At 48.5% G+C, this 23694-nt stretch overlaps 1 protein-coding gene and 1 non-coding gene across 7 annotated transcripts in view; both read right to left on the minus strand.

Annotated features, from left to right (window-relative positions):
* RGS6 (regulator of G protein signaling 6) overlaps positions 1-23694 on the minus strand; it is a 201815-nt gene that overhangs the window by 151765 nt on the left and 26356 nt on the right. The gene's annotated exons all lie outside the window — the stretch shown is intronic.
* On the minus strand, positions 20496-20602 carry LOC142426992 (U6 spliceosomal RNA). Its single transcript, XR_012779841.1, has one exon. It is a non-coding gene; the product is annotated as a U6 spliceosomal RNA (small nuclear RNA).

The raw sequence follows: 23694 nt of genomic DNA on the forward strand, positions 1-23694 counted from the left end.
CACAGATCGATTTCCCCATCATATATAAATATATTTACATATATACATGCCTGTTTTTAGACCTCAAAATTCAAACTCTCTGCCACCAGATCGATGCTGACTCATAGCCACCCTACAGGACAGGGTTGAACTGCCCCTGTGGGCTTCTGAAACTATAACTGTTTACAGGAGTAGGAAGCCCATCTTTCTCCTGAGGAGCCACTGGTGGCTTTGAACTGCTCACCTTGTAGGTTGCAGCCCAACATGCAACCTCTACGCCACAAGGGCTCCTTCTATCTCCTCCCAAGTCCACTCCCTGGGACAGAAGCTAGGGTGAAGTTAGACACCACTACTGAGGGACCATGCCTGTCCCCATGGACTTCTCCACACTACCTGGATCTGGGGAGCTGCCAGTTCCTGAGTCCCAGTGGCACTGTTCAAACCTCACAGCTGCACCTCAGCAGGAAAATGAGGCTTTCTGCTCCCATAATAATCTACAGCCTTGGAACCCCTACATAGGGTCGCCGTGAGATGACAATGACTCAACGGCAGGTGTGATAGGTAGGTTTGTTGTGGCAGCATGGGCAATGAACACATGTGCACTTAGTTGAAGGGTGGAGAGATAAATGGCTTGGCAAGCCTCGCTTTTCTCTTTCTTGCTGTTTGATCATCGGACCAGTGTGCGGCTGCCTTGCTGGTCTGTGCCTCCATTTGAAAGCTACACTACCTGTGGGACACCCAACCCGTGGACTATGTCGCTGGAACTGAGGTTCCTTAAAGACCTGCTTCACCATGCTACTGGAAGGTACCTCTCTTGAGTTGGGGACTGTCAGACCCTGTCATCTGACTGAGTATTGGTGACCTATCTGCCTTGCTGTTTGCTGCCTGTGACTGGATAGCCTGAATTGCTCTACAGAGGACTGACTACCCAGGGGGCCTCAAGACTTGAAGGACTGCCAGTGTACTAGCTGTCTCACAGAAGTGAGTTGCACTGAACCATCTATAGTGATTTATAGACTAATTAACTGTTTATTTCTTATGCTATGCATTTATCTATAAAATTATTAGTGTCCTGATTTTGTTTCTCTAGAGAATCCTGTCTAACACAGCAGTGGGAATTGTGGTCCAGGCTGGGGCTGAGTGAGGGGCAGGAGGTGAAGCGAGGAGTGGTTGTTAGCTCCCCTCACTCCCACTTTCCCTCCAGTCTCCAGAGAGCCCTCGTGGCGTAGGGATGTGTTGGGCTGCTAATTACAAGGTCAGCACTTCAAAACCACTCTCTGCTCCTCAGGAGGAAGACTGGGCTTTCCACTCCTGCAAAGAGTTACAGTCTTGAAAACTCAACAAGGGCAGTTTTACCCTGTCATCTAAGGTCGCTATGAGTTGGCATCAACTCGATGGCAGTGAGTTTGGGGTCCGCTGGCCAGGGACCCTCATTTTTTTTTTGCTATGATGTATCATAGCAACCGCAACTAACAATTCCCGACACCTACTTAGCACAGGTTATGTAGCAGACTTATTCTAAGTACTCTCCAATGATGAACTCAGGTAAGCCTTGTCACAGTTCTGCCAGACGGGTCCTATTCTTTCATTTATGTTTATCCCCGAGGACACTGAGGCACAGACTTGTAATGTATCGAAGGTCATCTGGTCATGGACTGGCAGCACTGGGATTTGAACCCGCAGCAGCTGCCCACGGAGTGCATATTCTCCCCCGAGCTCTCCAGCTTCCCCAGGCAGAGTAACTGCTCTTGGCTGCATTGTTAACATGGCTCCACATGGAGTCTACCAGAGGGTCTTATCAGCCACACCCAGGCCCCCTACTGTTTGAAGCAATAAACCAAGTCCAGGGTCTTCAGTCTGCCCTTCTGCCCCTTCCCAATCCAATGTCAAACTGGCTCTCTCGGCTAGGTGGCCACCCTGACCCTCAGTTGAGCGCGCTTACCACTGGTCAGTGGCCGCCCCCCTTCCATCACCAAGGGCTGCAACCTCCCGGCCAGTGGACCCTTCCGCAGACTGGACAATGACGTCATCAATATCTCAATAAGCCTTGCCAGTTCTTTCAAAGCTGGTTCTTACTGCAAAATCTGCTGCCTGGCACTATGCTCAGACCCCCCCAAGACCCCAATTGTCCCTCTGTGCAGGTGTCAAGGTCAGGGGGAAGTGCCCGTTAACCCCTGAGGTTCCTTGCCCTCCGCGCAGCAGGGGAAGCAGTCGCAGGGCACAATAGTGGTAGCGGCGGCGGCCGCAGTCGATGTCACTGGTGTTGGCCTTGAGTCCGGGCTACTCGCCGAGACCCACTTGCAACAGAAGCGGACGTGGGCCAGTCCTGCACCATCGTGGCAATCAGTGGCAGACTTGAGACTTCCTGCGTCACCACTGGATCCTGGGGGCATCCTCTGACCCACGAGGCTCATGTTCCAGCCCTAACAGACGCTGTCGGTTCTGATCGATGGGGCTTTCACTGGCTGCCTTGCAGAAGTCCAGCCAAGCGCTGCTGAACCCTGCCCATCGTGGTGCCCCTGTTGGTGTCTGAAGTGCTGGTGTTCTGGCTTAGGGCATCACAGCCACCCACCTGCTCCCACAGGGTAACCAAACCACGGTGGTGGGATGAGGGGTAGCTGGTGGTAGATGTCAGGGAGTGCTTCTGACTCACAGAGACGCCATGTCACGGAGGGTTTTGTTGACTGGAAGTTTTCTAGAAGCAGTTGATCAGGCCTTTCCTCCATGTAGCTTCTGGGTGAGTTCTAATCACCAGCCATTTGGGGAGCAGGGGGGCATTTTACGGCGGCACCAGCCGGCTCCTCACAGCAGTGCTGTAGTATCATGTCACTAGTAATACTGGTGACGGTGCTGGCATCTGACACTGACTGAGCACTTGCTATGTGCCAGGGACTGTTTTCCACCATGAGCTCGTTCAATCTTCCCACAAGCAGCCTGAGGGCTAGGATACTGTTATTAGACCCATTTTAGAGTCGGCGGAAAGAGGACTGAGAAATTAAGGAAACAGGCCCCACGCCATATAGGTCGTCATTTTGAGGCAGGATTTAAACTCGGGCCGTTTGGTTTCAAAGCTTACATTCATTAATCGTGCCCTAAAGCTGCCCTGGGGGGATTAAATCTAGGTGTGTGTGTGTGTTTTCCTGGGTATAGGATCATTTCCCTTCTGGAAACTGGCAACCTGCAGCTCGTGCCTCAGTGCCTAAGGCCAGGTGTCTACTGCTAATTCCTTAGGGAAACATTAGGGTCCACCAAATGCCCCCCACTCTAAATGGAATGAGTGATGCGTACACTTTGGGGGCCCATTCTTTGTAGTTTGAGTTTAACTTAACTAAAAACACTGGGAGGCATGAAAGGGATCAAGATTAAAGGGAGTCAGCCAATCAACTTATATATTTGACCCCCGATACATTTAGGCTTACTACACAGTATCAGCTTATTTGCAAAGGATTCTGTTAGGGACAGGTGACAAGAAGAAAAGGGGCCGGTATTAATGCTTGGTGTGGGGTCCTGGGCCCACACGGGAGGGGGCATGCTCACTGAGGCTTCGTCAGGCTGAGCAGAGCTGGGGGAACGCTTGTAAAGCGAGGTTTCTCCGGCTGCTCCAGTTGGTGTTTACAGGATTCCGATGTTCCTATTGCAGGTTCAAAGCCAGGAGCCAGCTCTGTCCACTGTGAGTCTTAGACGAGCAGGAGCGATGGCCGCCCAAAGGCACACACACCTGCAGAGACTGATCAGACTCAGAAACATGACTTTTCATGATGACGTTGCTTTGCTGACGTGAAGTTGTTCCTTGGGGTGTAGTGACGGTGCTTTTGCTTGTGGGAAGGACGCTTTTGCCTTTTGGGGGAACAAAAGGGTGGAATGGTACGGATTGAACTAGGTGGTGGTTATTGTTCGGCGCCATGGAGTCGGTTCTGACCCATAGCGGCCCTCTGCTCGCCAGAAGGAAACACTGCCCGGCCCTGGTCCCGTCAGCCTCACACTGGATTGGGCCTCTGCTCGCGCCCTTTGCTGCAGCCACTGGGTCGCGTCATCTCATTGAAGGCCTTCCTCTTTGTCACTGCCCTTCCGCTCTACCCAGCATGAGGTCCTTCTCCGGGACTGCTCTCCAAAGCACGTGAGACACAGTCTCGCTGGCCCTGCTTCTCAGGAGCACTCTGACTGCGCTTCTCCCAGACGGCTGGGGTGTGCTCTGGCAGGCCACAGGACCGTCAGTGTTCTTCTCCAGCACCATAATTCAAATGCAGTGAATCTCCTTCGGTCTTCCTTCTGCAACAGGCAACTTTTACATGCGACATGAGGCTGCTGAAAACGCCATGGCTCAGGTCAGACGCATCTCAGTCCTCCAAATAACCTTCTTACTTTTTAACACTCTAAAAAGGTCTTTTCTAAAAAAAATGTTAGTTGGGAGTTAATACATAGATCCTATCATGCCATAATTCAATCACAACAAGCAGAATTGTTCTAAAGAGGTCTTGTGTAGCAGATTTACCCAGTGTTTGATCTCTTGACTGCTGCTTTCTTGAGAATTGATTATGGATCCAAGCAAGGCAAAATCCTAGACAACTTCAATCATGTCTGTTTATCAGGATGTTACGGGCTGGTGCACTTATGAGGGCCATCCACACTGAAGGCTACAATCTTTGATCTTCATCAGCAAGGGCTTCAAGTCCTCCTCACTGTCAGCGAGCAAGGTTGTGTCATCTGCATCTCGAAGGCTGTTAATAAGTCTTCCTCCCTTTCTAATACCATGTCATTCTCCCTAGAATCCAGCTTCTGTGATGCTGTGCTCAGATTAAATGAATATGGGGAGAAGATATGACTCTCACACACACACCTTTCTTGATCTTAAACCTTGACCTTAAACCTTGTTCTGTCTTCCCAACTGCCTCTACTCCATGTACAAGTTCTGCAGAAGCACAATAAAGTATTGTAGAATTCCCATTCTTCTCCAAGGCTATCCGTAGTCTGGTATGATCCACACAGTTGAATATCTTTGCACAGCCAGTAAAACACAAACAAACATCTTTGTGTAACTGTCGGTCTATCTATATCTATTATCCACAGCTATCTATACAGCTGTCTAGTTATCTAGCTATATCTCTCTATGTGGTCTGCAGGAGAAAGATGACTTTCTATATCTGTAAGCATTTCCAGTTTCAGAAACCCACTGGGCAGTTAGTTACACTGTGTCTTACGAGGTCGCTCTGAGTCGGCATCAATGGGATGGCAGTGAGTTACATAGGTTGCAGTTATAGATGGTGAGTGGGGCCCGTGCACACTGGAGCCGAATGTTGCCGGGTCTTACACCATCCCCATCGCTGGTTGGTGATGGGACCACTGAGATCCACAGGGCTTTCAGTGGCTAATTTTCCAAAGCAGGATATTCCAAATTTCCAGGTCTTTCTTCCTAGTTCATCTTAGTCTGGAAACTCTGCTGAAACTTGTTCAGCACCACAGAAGGACACACTCCTTCATGGACAAATAGATGGTGGCTGTGTATGAGATGCCCTGGCTGGGTTGAAAGCCAAGTCCCTGCATGAGGGTGAGGAGAGTTGGGTAGGTAGGTAGAAGGATCAATAAATAAATAGAGATCAATATATACACATAGATGTAGAAATATTCAAGGGTAAATAAAAAATGTATCCCTACAAAACCACAGAAACGTTTATTAAGTAAAAGAACCAAAATGGGAAGCTATTGTTTCATGAGTTCATGGTACTGCATGCAGATCTCTAAACAGAGTGCCCTAACCTGACCACTGCGATCAAAATTGGAGGCTCTTTTGGGCGCAACCAAGGCCATGTCTACTGCCCATCCTCCATCCTTCCTCTGGCCCCCAGATGCTGGAGGCTGAATTCCCTGTAGCCAACCAACACCTTTGTACGGGGTCGGTTTGTGAGTCTTGGCCTGAAACACTTAGATGAACACAGCTGTAGTCATCATTTTGCTGAAAGGAAGGAGAAGAAATCTAAACCCCCAGAAAAACATGAGATTGGAAGCTGTCACGGTGACTGGTGCTTTTTCTACTTTGTAATAAATCTGGGAGCCACTGACAGAAATGAGCATCCCCCCCGCCCCTCTCGCAGTTCATAATCCCCCATCACCACCTGACAAGCTCCAGGGCCTCAGCTCCCGGTCACCCACGCCCACACACAACGCCCCTCTGCTTCAATTTTCACGGCAGTACACACTCAGATATACAACTTGGCTTATTTGATGCTTTGCTAAACAAATAACATTTTTCCTCTTGCCTCTCTCAAAGTCAAGAAGTCTCTCCTGAAGGTCGTGGGATGACCTTTTCCAAACAGCCTCTTTAATCCCCCCTCCCAGTTTCTGTTCATGGAAACAGTGCAATCTGGACTCCGAGCCACCTCGAAAAGAGAGACATTTTGTCTAGAGAAAATAGCTGCCCCGGGAAACTGAGGCAACAGTCCCAGTTTTCTAAGTGGGTTCACGGGCATTACCCGGATTGGAAGTGACAGCTAGTACATTTCAGGCAATGGAAAATGAAGTCCCATCGCCAGAGGAAGGCCCGGTTGGTGATCCCAGCAGCCAAGGGATGCAGACCAACAATCAAACAAGCAAACAACACCCCCCCAAACTCTGCCAGCCAGTCGATTCTGACTCATAGCAACCCTACAAGACAGAGTGGCACTGCCCCTGTGGGTCACTGAACTGTTAAGTCCCGGCCAGGACATGAGCCTCATCTCTCTCCCCAGAACCACTGATGGGTTTGAACCAGGGCCTTGTGGTTAGCAGGCCAGGAGACTTCATTCGAATGCTGAGACTCATGCTTCCTCGGTACTGGGCAACTCCAATAAGCTGTGTGACATCACTAGGGGGTTGTGGCTGTCACGGCGTCCAAGGGGTGGTGACACAGCTGATCCCAGTTCTGAAAGCTCATTTCCTAAACTTTGCACGGCTCTGTTGGAATCCTTTCAGCCTTTTAAGCAGCTGGACACACGGACACGCTACTCGTTGGCTATGAGGCGCCCCCTGCGTGTGGACATGTCACGCACCACAGCACAGACATGGCAGTCCACACCAACGTCACCGTCGCTGCCCTGTCTGGGCCGCTGGGGGGCGGCTGTGTCCAGCAACCTCACCGAGGGCTTTTCTCGTTTCTGTTTGGTCCAACAGGACGCTCGTTTCTAGAACCTGCCCTTTCCCCAGGTAAATGAGTGCGATGTCCATTCAGGCTCACATCTGAGGTGCATTGCGCATGCATTCCTTCTTGAAATAATGTAAGGGGTCATTAGAATTATTCTTTAAGGACCTGTTCACTACCTTGCCTCAGCAATGTTTCTGGAAAGAAAGGGGAGCGATGTTGTGCTGAGCCCCTCTTCCTCTCGTCTCTAGGTCTCCTTCCCCCCACATCTTGAAGGGTGGGCTCACAAACAAGTAGACTTGGACTATCTGGCAAGCACCTGGCAGGGAGAAGCCCCAGTCCCTCTGACAGGTGTCATCTAGCCCTCTGCTTGCCTGCTGACTGCAGTGACCCAGCCTTACAAGGCTGTTGTGGCAATTACATAACCTCCTGTCAACCTGCAAAGGAGTGGGGTTTAGCCTGTCAGGCTAAACTTTTTTAGCCAGTCAGGCCGCAGCTTGCTGACTTCACGTGGACAAAGAGAAACAGCTCGCTGGAGGCAGGACACACACTCTCTCTATGAGACATTTCGGTTGACAACCATATGGAGCTAGGCTGATGGCAACCTGAGCCTTGGACTTGATGGAGCCACGTGGAGACCCACGCCAGCGCTGAGATGCTTCCACCACCACCGGATCCACGTGACTTTCCACACACTGGCCTGTGATCTTCCTGCATTCGGTGTCATTGCATGCGCTGCATGAGTCTGAAGAGGAATTTATAGATTGGTATCAGACATATGGGCTAATATTGGCCTTATGGACTTGATCTGGACTGGGGTGGGATGTTTTCTCAATATTCAATTGCTGTTTTATATAAAGCTCTTTCTTCTTTTTTTTTTACCCAATGCAATGGGTTATGTGATTTTTAAAAAATCATTTTATTGGGGGCTATTACAGCTCTCATCACAATCTACACATCCATCCAGTGTGTCAAGCACATTTGTACATATTTTGTCATCATCATTTTCGAAACACCCTCTTTCTAGTTGAGCCCTTGGTATCAGCTCACCCTCCCACCCCCAGCCATGAACCCTTGATAATTTATCATTTTCCCCATGTCTTACACTAACCGCTGTCTCCTTTCATCCACTTTTATGTTGTCCATCCCCCTGGAAGGGGGTCATACATAGCTCATTGTGATTGGTTCCCCCTTTCTCCCTCACCTTCCCCTTCCCTCCTGGTGTCGCTACTCTTATTATTGGTCCTGAGGGGGTTCATCTGTCCTGGATTCCCTGTGTTTCCAGCTCTTATCCATACCAGTGTACACACTCTGGTCTAGCTGGATTTGTAAAGTAGAATTGGGGTCATGATAGTGGGGGGTGGGGGGAAGCATTAAAGAACTAGAGGAAAGTTGTGTGTTTGATCAGTGCTATACTGCACCCTGACTGGCTTGTCTCTTCCTTGTGACCCTTCTGTAAGGGGATGTCCAAATGTCTACAGATGGGCTTTGGGTCTCCATTCCACGCCCCCCTCCCATTCAAATTGATATGACTTTTTTGTTCTGGGTCTTTGATGCCTGATACCTGAACCCATGGACACCTCGTGATCACACAGGCTGGTGTGCTTCTTCCATGTGGGCTTTGTTGTTTCTCAGCTAGATGGCCACTTATTTATCTTTAAGCCTTTAAGACCCCAAACCAGTGATTCTCAACCTTCCTAATGTCACAACCCTTTAATACAGTTCTTCAGTGGTGGTGACCCCCAAACCATAAAATTATTTTCATTACTACCTCATACCTGTCATTATGCTACTGTTCTGAATTATAATGTAAATATCTGATATGCAGGATGTGTTTTCACTGTTACAAATTGAACATAATTAAAGCATAGTGATTCTTCACAAAATACTATGCAATTCTATATTGTGAAATATTTCTTTCTAATGACAAATCAATGAACTTTTGTCTGGAAGCATGGTGTAGCCTGGGTAAGTCTTCACGGCGGGTGCTCATATCTGGTGCATCTACTTGTAGGTGGACCCACCTAGAGACGGATAGAGGAAGGCGAGCCCTGTGAAAGGGTCATTTGACCTCCAAAGGGGTCACGGCCCACAGGTTGAGAACCACTGCTCCAGATGCTATATCTTTTGATAGCCGGGCACTATTGGCTTTCTTCACCACATTTGCTTAAGCACACATTTTATCTTCTGCTATCTTTGTCGAGAGATGGCAATGCTCTTTCTGATACACACACGTGTCTATCTATGAATTTGTTTCTCTAGTTGACCCAGACTAACACAGCTGCAGATGGATTCTATGTCGAAGCACCTCTGATTGCCCAAAGATGCTTTCAGTCCCACGCACCTACCAACCAGTTTCCCTAGTACAGCACCTGCTGCATGTCCAGCCCTCCAAGCTGCTTCCTTCTCCGGGGTCTGCATTTCCTCGAACCATCCTTCATCTTGACACCGCTTGCAGACTCACCCCCCTGCCGGAGACTGGACATGTGTCCCCGTTCTCTTTGACACACGCACGCACAGTACAGGGATGCCCTGATACACACGGGGGTGATGGCCACACCCTTAATTGTTGTTGTTGGTGGCTCCTCTAGTTGTCGTGATGCACAGAATGATACGCGGTCCCACCCTGTGCCAGCCTCACAATCGCTGCCATGTTTGAGCTTGTTGATGTTGCAGCCACCATGGTACCCCATCCCTTAGACGCTATAAGGGGCCACCGGGGAAACTGAGGTGTAAGCTGTCCTGCTGCTCTGTAGGCTTGCACTCTGGACCATCTTCAGTGTCTGACAGACAAACGAGCTCTCTAAACCATCAAAGTCCCTTACAGAACCTTTCGTTTGATCTGGCCCATCGGCTGAGATCTTTACTTTGGCCTGTGTGTCAGGCTTGCCCTGTGGGGCTACTCAGGGAGAATGTGGAGGCACACAGGGTGGCTGGCAGTGTCTGCATCCCTGGGGATAGCATCATGGCCGAGTGCAGGGGCTGCGGGGGGACGGGGGGGCTCTCAGGGATGACGAGCCATTCACAGGAGCTAGGATCTAAAGTTCAGGGGCAATGCCAGTCCAGAAGTTCAGAATGTTCTGGTGATGGCCCCACCCAGAGCAGATCAGGCACATTTCATCACACACCGTCCGGGAAGCATCTGGCAGCCGTTCCCCATCCATTCCTAATTTCTCCCTCCCCCCTGGCATCCTACGCCAAGGACATTTACAGAAGTGGATCAGATACCCACATAATCGGTCTTCATTTCCAGCTCTGAATCAGTCAAAACTTGGATATGCTGCCTGTCACCATGCAAGCCTTCCAGAACAGTGTGACCGGTGTGGGTCAAGGAGGAGCATGCCTATGCACGCACCCTCCTTTGTATCATGGCTTAGCTAATTTACAAGTCAAACCTCCCAGGACAGTCACCATTTCTCCAGCACATTCCCAACTAGAAATGGAGACGGTCTACAAATGCCTCCTGAAGTTAGGACACATAAGATAGTTAACATTGATCTTCATTTCAGTAACTTTGTTATAGATTCAACAATACGCCATTTTTACCTTTTCTGCAAATGGAACATTACATCCCTCCCCACCCCGCCAGCCCTCTCGGGGAACATCCCTATAGGCCTGAGTGAGCTGGTTTAAAGTACTTCACTGTTGGTCTGCCGTTTTGATTGAGCGTGATCTGCTTTGCCTTCTATCCAGTTGGTTTGTCCATTTCCAGTTAGATGATGCTCTCGGATGGGAAACGTACACGTGAATTTGTTACTGTGCTCATCTGCTTTCTTCACACTTGTCACTGAACCAGCCAACTTTCTAAGGCCGTAAGCGCCTGGACCTCTGGCCCTCTCAGTCCTTTTGGCTGGATATTTTCCCTGTGCCCCTCTGGAACGCCACCTTTCTCCACCCCACCCTGTGGCCAAGAGGCTACCCTCGAGGGAAGAGAAGACTGATGAGTTCCTCTGTGAGTCTGGGCAGATGAGAGAAACAAATCCATAGAAACTCATGTGTCTAAGAGAGAGTTGTAGATAAAGGGAAATTGTACTTTAAGAAAACATCCCAACCCAGTCCAGTTCAAGTCCATAAGTCCAATAGTAACCCATATGTCTGATACCAATCTATAAAGTCCTCCTCAGACCCACGAAAGACATGCTATGATGCTGAATGCAGGAGGGTCACAGGCCAGTGGGTGGGAAGTCTAAGAGATCCAGTGGCATTGTAAGCATCTGAGTGCTAGCAGGGGTCTCCACATGGCTTCTCTAGGTCCAGGGTTCTGGCTACCTCAGGGTAGGTTCCATGTGGCTTTTTCTCAGGGATGCTTGCAGGGAATGAACAGAGAGAGTGTGTGTCTTCTACCTCCAAAGAAGAAATTCCAGATTTCCCAGAATTCTCAGGAGAAAGTCTTGTCCACGCAGAGGCCTTATTGGCTATGAGCCAATTGACAGACTAGACCCCACCCCTTTACTTCTAATCCTCTCAAGTCCCACATTGACACCAGATTATGTAACTACCGCAGTTCCCTTGCCCGCTGGTTTCTGGCTGGGTTTAGCCAATGGGAGGCAGCATCAGACAGCAGTGGGAGAGTGCAGAGAAAGAGGGGTCCAGGCAATACCCCTGGCTCACAGTATCTGATGCCACAGGTTGGCTGGGGTCCATCACTGAAAGCCCCTCTTCCCATCACTGGTCCCTTCCCAAATCATCCCTTTCTCCAGATTCCAGCTCCCACCATCTCTTGTTCTCTGTACACTACCCACACCTTTTAAAATAGTTTTTCCCCCTATAAAAAATCCTCAAGTATCTTCAGTGAGCCATCTGTTTCCTCAGAGACCTTGACGGACCCATCCTTCTTGTCACTCCAAATATAACCATTGTAAAGTTGTGATTGTTGACCTCAGTATATTTCCAACTAGATTCCAACATTTCTCATGTCCAACCAGTGGTTCTCAACCTGTGGGTCGCAACCCCTTTGGGGGTCGAATGACCCTTTCACAGGGGTAACCTAATTCATAACAGTTGCAAAATGACAGTGATGAAGTAGCAATGAAAATGATTTTATGGTTGGAGGTCACCACCACATGAGGAGCTGTCTGAAAGGGTTGTGGCCTTAGGAAAGTTGAGAACCCTGTGTTAGACGAATAGTATTCTTTCAGCAGCGAACACTTGGGTTTTCTTTATCTTGCAGTTCAAAAAAAAGTGCCCTTTAAAAATCTGAGCTTCCCAGAAAGTGTCCTATGTAGTGGCTATGGTTTATTTAGATCCACTTTCCTTTGTTCTCATGAAAGCCATTGGGGATTTTCTAACACATTGCTGTAGAATCACAAGGCAGGGAGGGAGCTGAAGGGTCACCCCATCTTCACTCCTCCTGTTCTACACCAGCTCCCCATGGGCAACAGATCCCAAATAGAAAGTCATTTGGGAATGTCGCACTTTATTTCCAGAAACAAAGGAGTGTGACACCCTCACAGAGGATATCGGGTACTGTAACAATGGGGCGTGGGGCCAGACCGCCTACAGGGCCAGCTCAGTGCTTTCATGTTGATCATAAGTAAAACGGATTGGAATACTTAATTTTTAAAGTTTAAAAAAAACACAGGCATTGGTTATGATCCCATTTTTATACAGTCCGTCTAGTTAACTGACCAAACGATCCCTGATGCTCTCTGGCTAAGGCCTGGGTTGGTGATTTACAGGCTCCAGAACCTTATCTAGGAATCGATTTAATGGCAATGACTTTGGTTGTTTGCATCTAATCAGCCAAGCAAGGCTTTCTCTCCCCTTCTCCTCTGCCCCTTCACACATGAGCGCGTGCACACACACACACACACACACACACACACACACACTTTGAAAGACTCTAAAATGATGTTCCCTCCGTGTTCAGCACGATTTGGGGGAGGGGAGGGTTGATGAAAAGATGAGTTTATGTTTTTCTTTGTACTTTTCTACTATTCCCGAATTTCTAAAAATGGGGATCGGTGCCTTCATCGCAGGAAAGCTGCAATGTTTCCTAACATTGTTCCAAGAAAGCAAGACGGTCCTTCCAAGCAGATGCCGCTCTAGCGTGTTAGTGCCCCAGGCTGAAAACGTCCAGTGATTGGATTTTGTTTCTTTAAAAAGAAAACAACAACAACAACAACAGAAAACGGCAGTGATACTTTTGAGGATGGATTGCGGGCTAAATGCTGCCTTCTTCCTACCAGGAGGCTTCCTTAATCCAGTCGTCCCTCCCCTCCCCGCACTGCCTTTCTTGAAAGCTGCTGCCACAGAGCCCCTGGCACAGGCTACTTTGCATGGATCATGTGACCTTCTGCTAGTTAAGACGGCTCGATTTTTAGAAGAACTAATTATTGGCGATTAGGGCTCTGCTGTAGTTGATGATGTAATCCTTCCAGAACGCATTTCACTGGACAATGCATTCTTGTTGTGGGCTGACGATTCCTTACCACCTCGCAGCGCCCCCACGTGGCAGAGTTTAACTGCCGCAGGGCAGCTTCTGGGCTGTGACCTTTCTGGGGTCAGATGTCAGCTCTTTGATGCAGGTGGCTGCTGGGCACGTTCTGCAAATGCGTGCCCAGACGTAAGTAGTGTCCTCTGTCTTTCTCCCACCAGGGACAAAGAGAACCTGACTGCCAGGGACGCTCAGGGGCCCATACCCTGGTCGGTCTGCTTCACTGGCCTGCCAGAGGGACCAAGCGTGAGCTCACTCCTTGATTTTACAGGATAATTGGAATTCTCAAAACCATCCATTCCCTCCCAAGGACACAGTAGTGGGGGATGCGATGGTAAATGGTATTGGCTCCCGCTGTCCACCGGGGGTGGGCAGAGTGCCCGCCCAGTGGGTAGGGGCTTGCTAAGAGTTGGGCTGCCTGAATTCTAGTTGCCTGCAAGCCTGGCCCAGCTGAAAACAAGAGCACAGCCCCCACGCCTGGTCTTCAACCCTGGGCGCACTCCGGAATCGCCTAGGGAACTTCACCAATTAGCGATGCTCTGGTCCCTCCCGGAGAAAACCCCCGAGGAGTCTCTTCCCACTTTACAGATGGCTGCCCGGCTCTCCGGGGGATTCTCCCACACAGTTAGGGTTAACCACTGAGCTCCTTGACCACCAACCTGCCCTTCTTCTCCGACTCCGTCTTACATCCTAGACTGTCTCACCACAGGCTCAGTCCTGGCTCCCAGGCACGCTAAGGAAGTGGTGGCCACAAGCTTTTGGGCGTGGAAAAGAAAAAAAACACAGCAGCAACACCAACACCACCTCTATCCAAGCTGACACGAGGCTCTGGGCTTCTCTCCATGTGACTCAGAGCTCCGAGTTGTCTTCAGAAGCCTGTTGCTGTGGATTGCATCGGCACGCAGAAGAGTCTCTTTTCCCTCCACTTGCTCTCATTGGCATGGTCAAGGTTTGCGGGGCTGCTATTGTGCGGACTTGCAATGTTATTAGCTGAGGCTTCTCAATGGTTCTTTTTGGCAGCTCCTTTGAGAATCCCCAAAATTTCCCCGGGGTCATTGGTGTGCAGAGCAGAATGTGTACACGCCCTGACCCAACCTAACAGATGAACTTGACCCAGGAGAATAGGCACATATAAGGCGGTCCACACCGTGAACTCTCCACACTGAAGCTGCAGCCAGGAGGCCTGAGGTGGTTTTGCAAAGTGCACACTTGGCCGGGCTGACCCTCCTTTCCCAGACTTCTCCCTTGTGTTTCTGGTTAGAGCAGGCACCCAGCTACTGCCATGGGAGATGTGGAGGGCAGATGTGACGCAGTGGTCATTTTGTGGCTCGCTTCCTGGGGCTGGGCTGCAGCCACATGCACCACTGCTTCACCTTCCCCTGCGTTTTCCTTCAGCTTCCATGGCTCCTGGGCTAGGGGTGAGCTTACCTCCACGAGGAAAGGCACCAGAATATCCTGCAATGTCAATGCCACCCAGGTCTGAGGACTGTCCCCTACTTTACGTCTCTCTTCCCTTCTAGACCTCCCTGCCCTGCCCTATGGCTTTGAGGCTCCGAAATCAGGTGATCAGATGTGAAGCCCATGGCCCCACAGAGACGGCTTAATTGGCAACCTCAATTACACAAGACCATCACCCTGTAACAAACATCAGTCAATCCTCATTATCCATGGAGTTCATAGTCGCCGCTAAAAATGCTCCCGGGGCTTGAGCAGACATTGGGAGACATGTGTATTATACAGAGTGGTGGAAATTTCCACCTGAGGTCCAACATCCCTGGGGACTTTATAGACGATAACTACCATAAATAATGAGAACAGACTGTGTGTGTGTGTGTGTGTGTGTGTGTGTGTGTATAAGGACTCAAAACCAAAAACCAAACTCACTGCCATGGAGTCAATGCTGATGCATAATAACTCTGCCCTGGGGGTTTCAGAACTGTATACAGCAGTTGAAAGCACACTGGTGCGTTTGAACTGCCAACCTCATGGATCGAAGCCCCAGGCACAACCACTACATCACCAGGGCTCCTTGTATACATACTAGGAACTTTCCAAAAGCTCCTGGAAAAATTGAATCGAAACATATTGGAAACTTTGCACCAACTGTTTGCACCCTTGGAGACTCCAATAAATGCTTAGAAATGACTAATTCATGTACAATTCATGGTTGTTGTTTTTTCTTGTGACTTAGACAGGCTTCCCTTTCAAGGCCATTTCGTGTTAGTAATTTTAAAGTCACAATAGCTGATATTTGTAATGAGCAATGATAATTAACTTATTTTCCCCCCTCAAAGTTTTCAAAAAAAATTTTTTTAAGAGGAGTCGACACTGGAAGTGTTACATTCCCTTAGGAATAAATCAGAGAGTGTCTGTGGAAGGGAAAACAATTAGCACATTTATGAATTGTGGTTAACTTGACACCTTTCTTTCCAAAGGCAATTTATAGAAGAAAGGCTTGCTGCTGCTTTCGGCTGAGTTATCCATGCACTTGGATTTGCCCAGATCTTTTCAAACTTTGCTGTCCTGGCTTTTAGCCAAAGTCTACGGTTGACACTGATGGTTTGTGCTCAGTCACTAACCTAAAGATTGGTGGCTGGAACCCACTCAGAGGAGTCTGGTGATCTACTTTGGTCAAAACTACAGCCAAGAAAGCCCTCTGTAGCCTTTCTCTCTGTAACACAGGAGCCACCAGATAGCCACTCGACAGCAACACCGTCCTAAGCCCCAGGACAGTGGTTCTCCACCTTCCTCATGCCGTGACCCTTTAATATAGTTCCTCATGTGTGGTGACCCCCCCAAGCATAACATTATTTTCATTGCCACTTCATAATTGTAATTTTGCTACAGTTATGAATCATAATGTAAATATCTGATATGGAGGATATATTTTCATTGTTACAAATTGAACATAATTAAAGCATCGTGATTCATCACAAAACAATATGTAATTATATATTGTGAAATATTTATTTCTAATTACAAATAAATGAAATTTGTCTTGAAGCATAGTAACAGTCTTCATGGTGGGTAGTCATATGTGGGGGAACATCTGCATATGGGTGGACCGCCTGGAGACAGATAGAGGAGCCGTGTCTTGGTTTCTACGACCATCGGAAATATGCATTTTCCAATGGTTTTAGGCGACCCACAGGTTGAGAACCGCTGACCTAGACCAACCCTGGAGTGTGAAGTCTGGCTTGAAACTTCTGGAAAATCAGTGCTTACCTGTGGCCCCCACAGAGAGTAGACGGCGACCGATGATGGTCAGGAAACCTGGCAAGGCTCCTGACTCCACCAGTGACTAGCTGGGACCTGGGGGAGTTCACTCATTAACCTTCTCTGGTCCCATTAGCGGCATCACCCTGCAGCTCTGGTCTACGATGCTCCTCAGGCTGAACTTTCCCAGCAGCCATGCCGGGCCAATGACTTTTACTAGACAAGTGCAAGGATGCTGGGCAGATGGTGTCATAGCTGGATTGATGAAGCCATTACTGAACTTTTTTCTTCTCCAACAGGCACCAACGCACATAACATCGGAGTGTCATAACTTTCTTTTTCTGCACACGGATACCCTACAGTTTTCGGTTCCTTGGGGCCATTCTGATCCAGGTGTCAAATAACTAGTTTAGAGCAGTCTTCCTGCTCCTCAGTAAACTTTCTTATCACGTGCACACTTGGGACTGTTGGAGGTACTGCCCGAATGGCTGCGGAAGACGTCCCCTTCCACCCAGCCAGATGGCTTCGCCCAGCTCTGCGCTCGTCGGTAGCCATGCATTTTAAGGACTGGGCTGTTGTTGGCAGGGACTTGCTTCTGGCTGTGCACGCCATCTGTGGCCGGGACTTGCGCCGTATGTGACTGTTGATTCGCATGTGCACGCCTCTCTTTGGATCTGAACTTTGAATTCTGCTTTGACGTTCATCGTTTCATTTTAGGATGGGTCACGGCACCAGAAGGACTTATGAACATTCATTTGATACACGCTCATTTTAGGAATGGGACTGAGCCGTCTCTTCACCCGGGAGAGACCTCCACTGCAGGAATTTGCCCCAAACGCTCAGACTTCATGATCAGCTGTGCCAGCCATTTGTTGGTGGATTTCCCCTCTCACCCCGAGGTTTGTATAACAGCTTGTGTCGAAATGACTAACCGGCCATGGTTCTTATGGGTCTAAACAGCGATGCCACTCAGAGGTTACTACTCATGGGGATTCCTTCCCACGGATTCCCTTTCCGTGCGTCAGTCTTGGGTGTTAGAGGGGTTAGCGTTGCCCCAGTGTTGCTGGGGAGTGCTTGACTACACTGGATACATTCATTCCGAGGCGTCTCCTCTCCCTGCCCCCTCCCCATCACTCACTGGGGAAAGCAGCCAGGGAAGGGACGATGCGGCAGCATGGGCAAACCAAGTCGGGTCTTGGCTTTGGCGTCTCAGAAGCTCCACGCAAATCAGTCTGTGTGAGAAAGGCAAGCATGAGCAGGAGGCGGTGAGGAAGATGAAGGGCCGGGGACCCTGAGCTCACCATTGGTCGAAAAGAGATCGGAGCAATGGAGCAGAGGCCATTGGTATACCTCCATCTCTCAAGGGAATTGCTGGGTGGAGTAGATGGCTAAGTGGGTGGTTCAAAGCCACCCAGAGGTGCTTTGAAATTAAGACCTGGCCACCTACGTGCAAAAGGTCAGCCACTGAAAGACCCTGAGACAGCAGCGCTACGCTGAGACACACAGGGTCTCCGTGAGTCGGACTGAGTCGATGGCGATGAGGTACCGGCTATGAAAACTCATCTGCTCAGGGAAACACAGCGAGCCAGGAGAGTCCCATGCTCCGTATTCCCAGCATGACGTAAGAGAAGACATGACGGATTGGGTCTAACAGGTGAGGCTGAAACTCCCCATTGGAATGTCTCACTAAGAGAATGGTCGATCCTCGCAGTTGAGGTGCTTCCACAAGAAGCATCCACGCTGGTGGTTAGGTGCCATCGAGTCAGTCTGACCCTCCACAGTGACTCTGCGTCCAGCAGAAGCAAACAACGCCGGCGCCACCCTCACCACCATAGCGATGGTTCGAGCCCATGGCGGCAGCTTCTCTGTCAATGCATCGTGTTGAGGGTCTTCTTCTGTTGCTCCTGACAACAAAGCCAAAGCATGTGAGCGAGGGTCTTAGCATCCTTGTCTCTCGGGAGCACGGGGCTGTACTCTTCTGAGATGCATCTGTTTGTTCTCTTGGCAGCCTGTGACATATTCCAGATTCTTCACCAACACCACAATTCAAAGGCATCAGTTCTTCTGGCTTCCTGATTCCTTCCCAGTTTTTGCATGACTATGAGACCATTGATAATACCCACGAAGCCTTTGAAGGTTAGCAGGGATGGAAGAGCAGGAGGGGGAAGGGGAAGCGATAGGCTAAATGGCAGGCGGATGTTAAATTGGGAGCAGGGGAAGATAAGATCTAACAAGAGGCTACTAGTTGTGGGACAGAAACAAAGAGGGAATCTGGGCAAATCATTGGAAGTGTGATAAGTTGTAGAATGTAAAAAATTATGTAAACTCTGACCTCATCAACAATAAAAAGTCATATATATGACATATATATGTACTTGTGATAGGTAGATTTATGGAACATGTGGGATTGATTATAGGACAGGTATATTATAGGAACATGTGGAATTGATAAGGTCACAGTTTGATTGGAGGGCAAAGAGATAAATGGCTCGGCAAGCCCCGCCTCTGTTTCTCATGCTCTCTGATGATCAGATCATTGTGCAGCTGCTAGTTCTCTGCCTCGACTTGTGAGCTACACTACCTGTGGGACTGCCGACCCATGGATCATGTCTCTAGAGCTTGAGGTTCCTCTGAGCCCTGCTTCACCACGCTGCTGGTGTATACATTGCTTGAGCTTGGGACTGTTGGATCTGGTCGTCTTGCTGACTGTTGGTGACCTGCTCTGCTTTTTGCTGCCTGTGGCAGGACTGCTTGCATTGCCCAGGGGAAGACTCAGCTGTCTGCTTCCTTGACCTTGGATCCAGCGACCCTCATGAGTTGAAGGACTTCCGGTATATTAACTGTTCCATGGAAGTGAGTTGAACTGAACCTCTGTATTAGCTGTTATATTTCTTCATGCTGTATATATCTATCCATGTACATGTATATGTATATGTATGTATACACACCCACAAACATAATCATGAGTGTCCTGGTTTTGCTTCTCAAGTCTAGAGAACCCTTATCTAATATAATACTTAGAGAAAATAGCTGTGAAAGAGGCACTGTTGTTAACATCCCTAAATTCACAGGTGAGGAAACAGACACAGAAGGGTCAAGTGGCACATGACTAGCAAATGGTAGACTTCAGACTTGAGCTTCTGTGTCCAAACTGAAGAGGGTCTTAAGGTCAGGACAAAGAGGATGCAGCCATGGCACATGGGGACTGGAGGTTAAGTAGGAATGAAGTTGGGTAAGAGACTGCATCATGGTGAACTCATTCTCCACCACAGGCCACATACCCATCCTGTTCCTACAACCTTAGGTGCAGCTGAGGACTGGGGGGGTTCATCATAGAAATAAAGTCTTGATATAGAACACTGAAGTCAGACTTGTTGCACCCATGTGAATGAGAACAGGGTTAGTTAGGTGTTCATGTGGAAGGGGATGGATACAAGTGACAGGTGATAAGTCATGAGGACCGATAAGGAGTTTTGTCAGATAATTTCATCAGCACATATTTGGATGGATAGATTATCCCTGGTGGAAAGGGAATGTGAATTTCTCTTCCTACACACGCTTTCAACGTAAAAGGCACATGTCTTGGTACAAAATCTAAGCAGGATCAAGAGAGGAAGTCGGCAAATAAAGTGCATCAGAAGCTGTTCTCATCTCTAACCCTAACCCTACGCCCAAATGTTTCTACTCACTGGGACATAGTCATACCCACAGTTGGGGAAGGGAGAGTGTAAAGCAAGGTCTATATATATATATTTAAATATGTAATGCTTCACAAATTTGCATGTCATCCTTGTGCATGGGCCATGCTAATCTTCTCTGTATCGTTCCAATTTTAGTGTATGTGCTGCCGAAGCGAGCACAAAGCAATGTTTTTATATATATGTTTTTCTCTCAATATTTTTAATTTATAAAAGTATACACAGACACATAAGCACAAACAGAGAGAGTTCTGGCAGATCCGTGGGTTAGATGTAAATGGTTAACACGCTTGGTTCCTAAATGAAAGGTGTGAGGCTCAAGTCTGAAAGTACATAGGAAGAAAGGACTGGCTATCTCCTTCCTTCTGATGACAGTTATTGAAAGACTTCTTGGTGCACGAGACTACCCTGACACACATGGGGTCTCGTGAGTTGGAATGGCCTCAGCAGCACTGCGGTTTATGTTGTACTATGAAGGTGCCCTGGCAGGCTAGCGGGCTAAGCATTGGGCAGCTAGGGAAGCATTGGACTGCTAATGGAGAAGTTGGTGGCTTCAACTCTGCAGCCGTTCCACTGAAGAAAAAGGAGGCATTCTGCAAAGATTCCTAGTCCCGGTAATTCTACAGAGTGCTTCCACCACCTCTGTCTCATAGGGTCGCTCGGAGTTGGAATCAGCTTGACCGAGCAATGGGCTTTGCTTGGTTTTACTAAGGAATACGATGTGTTATATTTCCTGATTTATTTTTATGTAAAAAGAAACTAGAAATTACATGACTATACTTCAATTTAAAAGCATCTCTAGATTTAGTAATAATTTCAGGTCTGAGCTAAAATTTGTAGTTGTTATTGGGTGCTTTCAAATCGATTCTGATTCATACATGAGAGGAGAATGGTCCCGTCGGGTTTTCAGGGCTATGATATCTGGGGTGGGGTGGTGGAGGAAGGGGGCAGCTCGCCAGATCGTTCTCTCGTGTAATTCTTGGGTGGATTTCAACTGCTGACCTTTGAGTTGGCAGCCAAACCCGTCATTGTTGCACCACTAGGCTCCTTAGCATTGCTATGTATCAGTCGTATGCTTTGTAATTTTTCACTCTTCAAAAATTTAAATATAAAAAAGTAAACTCATATGGTTCCATGAAACAATTCTCTTTTTCACCTTTATAATCCCTGAGTTCCCACTGTTTATTTCAGCATCTTGCTTAATAGTATCATGGAGGTTGGAACTGTAACCAAAGCAAGTGCCAATAATTCCAAACTACTACGAACTTACTTGCCTGCTGCTCTGAATCCATTTCCATGTAGACTATGATGTGACTCAAGGATAAGTAATGGAAATGTGCTCACTTCCTGTTCAGGTGGCCTGGTTCCACTGTGATTGGTCACAGGCTGTTCACCACAAGGTTGGTAGTTCAAACCCACTAGCCACTCTGTGAGGGAAAGATGTGGCAGTCTGCTTCTGTAAAAACCGACAATCTTGGAAACAAATCCCATGGGCCGGTTCAGTTCTGTTCTATAGGGTCCCTAGGAGTTGACTTGAGGGCAGTGGGGATTTGAAGCTGCTTATCTGTTATTATAACTCAATGTAGAACTCTTTGTCCAACACTTTTACTTGGGTGGGGAAAGTGTTTTAATGCCGACGTTGTTTAGAATTACTTGTATAATGATAAGACGAGGCCTGACACTTCTATGGCATCATGACTGTTTTTAATTTCACTGCACAGAATGCATCCTCGCCTTTCCTGAATGCCTGCGGTGGGCGTAGACTGTGCCCACCACCCTGCTCTGGGCTCGTCCCTGTAGGGGAAATGACCTGGGGGAGAGGGGAACGTACTGACAGAACGAGTACTGAAGGGAGAGACTGGAGTTCTTTTTCTTTTTCCTCATCATCTGGCTTACAGTGGGGCCTGTGACCCACCAGGGACTCCAGCTACAAGCAGGATGTGGTAGTCACCTCATCTGGTGTCAGTTTAAGGATGAAGAGTGTAACGGTGGAGTCTGGGCTGTCAATCTGGAGATGGCCAATGAGACTTCTGTGCAGGCGTGGCCTTCTGAGAATTCTGGGAAATCTGGTACTTCCTCCTTGGAGGCAGAAGACACCTCTCTCTCTGCTACTCTCTGGGAGCCATTGCAGAAAACAAGCCACATAGATAAAATCAGACCTCGGACCCGGAGAAGCCACAGATAGACCCCTGCCAGCGCTGAGATGCTTACAATGCCACTGGACCCAAAGACTTTCTACCCACTGGCCTGTGATCTTCTGCATTCAGTGTCATTACATGTGTTTCGTGAGTCTGAAGAGGACTTTATAGATTGATATTGGAAACATGGGCAAATATCGGACTTATGGACTTGATCTGGACTGGGCTGGGATGTTTTCTCAATGTTCAATTGCTCTTGTATATAAATCTCTTTCCTATACACCTATGAGTGTCCATAGATTTGTTTCTCTAGTCTACCCAGACTCACACACAGGACGGGTGCTGCTCATAAGCTAACTGGATGATAACTGACTGGTGCGGTGGTGGGAAGCCTGGGAGATTCTGCTGCGGTCTGGGCACAGAAGCCCAGCGGTACGAGTGAGATTGATGCGTAATACCCAAACCAGACAGCGGAGCTGAAAATACATAAGCTTGCCCGGCTTTCCATGGTTTCCTGTCTCCTCAAAGCCGCAAGTGAGACTTATAAGGTAGGGTATCATTCAAAAGGACACCAATGTTAAATGCATCCTCCCAAAGTGAATGGGTTCATTTAGCTCCACTTTATGATGTCTTTTATATTCCTTTAAAATGCCTGTTAAATTCCTTTAAAATGCCTCTCAACTTCACACTCTTTCACACACATTTACACATACACACACTTTTTAACTGGTTCTCGTGAAGGAGCCTGGGGATAGGGAGGGAGGTGGGGCGGTAGGTAGTGCTTGGCTGCTAACCCTACCGCTACTCCACAGCAGAAATCTGTGCACCTCCTTCTGTAAAGCCCACTGCCTTGGAGAGCCGAGGAGACAGCTCGAGTCTGTCCTGGAGCAGTGGTTCTTCACCTTCCTCAGGCCGCCACCCTTTCAGAGAGTTCCTCATGTGGGGGTGACCCCCAACCATCAAATTATTTTCGTTGTTACTTCATCACTGTCATTTTGCTACTGTTATGAATCGAGCGACCCCTGTGAAAGGGTGATTTGATCCCCCCCAAAGGGGTCACGACCCACGGGTTGAGAACCACTGTCCTAGAGGGTCACTACGGGTCAGAATAGACTC

This window comes from Tenrec ecaudatus, chromosome 14 (assembly GCF_050624435.1).
Source record: "Tenrec ecaudatus isolate mTenEca1 chromosome 14, mTenEca1.hap1, whole genome shotgun sequence".
In the NCBI taxonomy this organism is placed as follows: Eukaryota; Metazoa; Chordata; class Mammalia; order Afrosoricida; family Tenrecidae; genus Tenrec; species Tenrec ecaudatus.